Below are 4557 nucleotides of genomic sequence, written 5' to 3' on the forward strand. Positions count from 1 at the left end.
GTGGGTGAATTTTCTACAATGTGAAATGACTTTTAATTTCTTAATGGAAATTGACCGATAGTAATTTTCTTTTGCAAGGAATTTTTGCTTTCGTTATAGGATGCTTAACTATTTCTTTATGTTCTTTTTCTTGCATACCATGAGTATTACTAGGGACAGCGAAATAAACACCATCCACGGGGATGTAGCTCACATGGTAGAGCGCTCGCTTTGGGGATCGATACCCCGCATCTCCACCCCTCCCAAGCGAGCAATGATTAATTGCAATCGGTGGAATAGGGTTTTCATCATATCTAATAAAGATTACACAATGCCCTGTATGAGCTCGCTTCGTTTTGGACAGTCACGACCCCTGTGTAAGAAGCTTGTCATGAGGGCATCTTAGGTGGATGATCCTACCACGTCTCTTTATTTCTTTTTCGGCGGCGCTTTATTTCTTTCATCTTCACCTGTTCTGTGCATAACAAGTTCCAGAGAGATTGAACGGCAAGAACAATAATCGATTTCTAAAATCTAATGGCGCAAATAGGTTTCCCTAGATTGATTGAAGTGATTAGTGAGTTGTTCGTTGTATATCACTTGACAAGGGTTTGATGGCGGCAAGAGAAAGAAAATGAAAGCCAATGAAGAAGATCATTTCTGAGATTTGAATTTGAAAACACGTGGGAGATACTTTTAACTTGCAAAGCAACTTGGGGAGCGGCAGAGTGGTAGGAGAAGATCCAACAGCCCACTTCCGTGATGTAAGTTGATCTACTTGGAAGATGGATTAATTTGCACCAAAATTTCAATCTTTAAACCTTGAATCTCATTCTTTTTGATTTCTCATCTGGATGTGATTATCTATTGAATTGGTGAAAGCTCATAACTGGTTTTAGTTTGAAGATTTTCCTTTTAACCGGAAAGGCTGAAACTATCTGAAAACTGCTATTTAGCTTTCATGACTTCTCTTCCTCTGTTTTCTGAGCCATACACATATTCTTTTGACTGTGGTTGGAGATTTCTTATTTGGGTATTCCGTCGTTTCATTGATAGAGGAAAAGAGTTAGGTCTGCAAAAATACAACCTCTTAGTACCTTGGAAAATTCCCTACAAACCAAAAGAAATGAAAAAAAATCAAAATGTTCCAACTAGCACCATTTACATACCTTACTGATCAATCAACTACCAAACCCATCTTCAAATTAGCCCCCTGATGGATCCTTAAACTATGTAATTGTTTTTGCCCATGCTTATAGCTTTGTTTAAACTTTGTCCATAAATTTAACAACAAATATCACAGAAAAATAAAGACTGGATTATAGATATGATGGAAGGACTGAAATTGTTAGGCTATTATCTATAGAAGAATCCAACTACGGGATTGACTGAGTAGGTCAATGGCAAATCTTTGAATTTCAGTACAAATCTTTGAATTTCAGTATTTGATGCGGTACAAATCTTTGAATTTCAGTCAGCCTGTCATCCCCTCACCTGTGGTCTCAAATTGCCACAACCCCAATTATTTTCTCTTCAATCTCTGTCATCCTCTGCTCAGCCTCATAGGCTTATTTACAAAAACCCAAATAACCAATGGAAATCAACCCATTCCTGATCTAATTAAGAAACTAAATACATCTAGAGATGGAAACTTCCAATTCTGAAAACAAAATATAGCAAACTGAATTCAGAAGCTACCAAGTTGAAATAAGATGTACTCTCTAAAATTTATATGATATATGGAAACAATGGTAGATTAGCATAGGATCTTTCTCCACTGGTGAGCCAACACGATCTTCTAGAAAGTGTTCTCACACAAGGCAAATTCGGGCTGTGACACTGTTCATGTGGACAGTATCATCAGCAGCATTTTTATGATTTTCCATCTGATTTGGGTCTACATCAGCTCTTTTCGACTTAAACTTTGTCCTTGAGTTCTGTAAAATTTAAGGATGTATTTTTATGTGATGCACTTCCAGTTCTCGAAAACCAGACTCAGGCAGCTTATAGATGTTTGGAACGTAAACCAGTGATGTAAACCAGGTATAGGGTTAGAGGTATTTTGGTAAATTCCCTAGCCTTAGGGTTTGCCCATGATGTTCCAAAGAACGGGGAAGGGTTCTTCTAAGGTAGTTTTAGAGCCTGCTGAAACTTAATTCCACCACAGAAGACATGTTACACTTTGTAATGGTGACAGAAGTCAGCCTTGTAACTTGGTGTCTATATCAATCAGGATCATCAAAGTCTTCGCTTTCAGTAGAACCAAATTTTTGCTGAGGATCCATTGGTGTGTCTACGGGTTTAGCAGCAAATAGCCCTGTATCTGTCAAGAGATCAAGAACATATTTTCTTTGGGAAAAATTAATTCCCTTCTTACTACTAAACTCCTCAACCCCAGAAATTACAAAGAGGATCCAAATGCTTCATTTGAAAATGCTTGTGAACATAGGTGTTTACTTTCAGCTATTTTTGTGGTATATTACTGGAGATAGTAATATCATCATTGTACATAACAATAATTACTACTTGAGATCCTGGTTGACGAACAAAAACAAAATGATTAGAATTGAGTTCAGTGAACCCAACAACAAATGACAATAGAACTAAACTTGTCAAACCAAGCTCATGGATACTGTTTAGCCCATAAATTGGTTTCTGAAGTTTGTACACCTTGCTTGATGTCTCCCCTTGAACATCAAGTCCTAAGTGTTGCTCCGTACTACCCTCTTTCTAAATATCACTATGTAGGATACCATCAAGTCCTAAGTGGTGCACCTTGAATTGTTTGGCCTGCTATAAATCTCATTTATGTTGGTGAAACTATGTAACATACATAACCCTCTTTTGTGAATTAGTCGGTAAGTATGTTCTGAACATTTTTATGTAGTAATTTGAGGAGGGAAAAAGGCAAAATTTCCTGTATGCTCTCTGACATCTGCCATTTGAATTGTATTGACAAACGTTATCACAATAGCGGACAACTATGATTGACATATTAAATTCTCAATTGACTTCAGCTTTGTTTACAATAGTGTGATATGAAACTTTTACTCTGATTATAGCCACTAAACATACATCACTTCTACGTGGACTGTGGGAGTGTTTAGCTATGGATTCTGAGAAAGTGGTTCACAATGGAGGATGTCACTGCAAACAGGTGAGATGGAAAGTGGTAGCACCAAGAAGTGTTGTTGCTTGGAAGTGCAACTGTTCTGACTGCAGCATGAGAGGCATCACTAACTTCGTAGTCCCTGCCACCTTTTTTGAACTGTTAGGAGATTCCAAGGAGTTTCTCACAACATACACCTTTGGCACGCATACCGCGAAGCACACCTGCAAGGTTTGTGGCATAACCTCCTTTTATATACCAAGATCAAATCCCGATGTGATTTCTTTGAGTATCGCATGTGTCGATCCAGGTACGCTGGATCACATTGAGATCAGGAATTATGATGGTAGAAACTGGGAAATCCTATAACCAGTCTTCCATTTCTTCCTTCTCAAAAGTGGAGAGTGGTGGACCAGAATGATTCTCAAAAGGAATTGTTGTTGTTGTTAATGATTACATTGATAATGAAATGAAAGAAACTCACATCTTGTTCCATATTGCACAGCAAGTGCATTTGCAAAAAGCATCTACTTTTCCAAGCCTAAGGATTTGTAAGGGTGTCAATTTGTTTTGAATTTGGGAATTCAGTTTGGATCTGGTTCAGTTCCAACTATAGTAGGATCTACATCTGAATCAAGTCCCAGATTAGTTCTGAAATTGCATAACATATCCGATCTTCGTCAGTTCTGTTCAATCTGACTACAACTTTGTTCTTGTATTCAGTCCTCAGCTGATTATTGTATCGTTTAGTATATCCCTAGTAAATGGGAAAAAGAGTAGAAAGAAGTTTCAATGGTAAATTATCCCCATATTTAGGAAAATTTCGAGGGAGAATTTACCAAGAACAAAGTTCTTGATATTGAAATGACCCTACATTTAAGAAAACACGAGGGATTGAGTCAAGCTTATTTTAAGCTTTAGGTTATTCATTGACATCCTTATGTCAAGCTTTAGGTTGAACAGAATTTGATTTGGTTTATAATTGGTTTGTATGATTCGGCTCCAAACCTTTTGTAAGCCGGCTTCTAGGTTGTAACCATAGAAATTAATTCATGATAGATTGCTTGGAAATTGGTGATCATTAGGTGGATGTGCTTCTAACAAAGTGGGTAGCCTTCTATATCGAAACATTAACATCAAGAAAGTCATGGATTTGAAGCTTTGTTCATTCATACCTTCTCCCCCCAATCCCCCCCCCCCCGCGCCTTTTCCCATTCCTTGGCTGGTTTGATAATGACTAAAAGAAAGAAGGGTACGTGATCACCAGCATGAGGTGATTTATTTATGGGTAATTTTCATCTGGACCCCCTAAGGTTTGGTCCATGTCATTTTTAGTCCAAATAAATGGGCACCTTACATCTGCCTCCCCTGAGGTATCCAATAAATTAAATTAAGGACAAATCGTAATTTTTATGACCAAAATACCCTCACATCTATTCTACCATAAGATTTTTTTTGGGTAAACATTC

The 4557-nt window shown here is 37.6% G+C and overlaps 1 pseudogene across 1 annotated transcript; it reads left to right on the forward strand.

The window, feature by feature from the left end:
* Positions 1-212: 212 nt before the first annotated feature.
* On the forward strand, positions 213-3662 carry LOC149024117 (uncharacterized; annotated as a pseudogene). Its single transcript, XR_016171420.1, has 2 exons — positions 213-743; positions 3042-3662. The product of XR_016171420.1 is annotated as an uncharacterized LOC149024117 (transcript).
* Positions 3663-4557: the final 895 nt, after the last annotated feature.

Source organism: Hakea prostrata, chromosome 2 (assembly GCF_041222555.1).
Source record: "Hakea prostrata isolate BN-2017 chromosome 2, UWA_Hpros_2, whole genome shotgun sequence".
Taxonomy (NCBI): Eukaryota; Viridiplantae; Streptophyta; class Magnoliopsida; order Proteales; family Proteaceae; genus Hakea; species Hakea prostrata.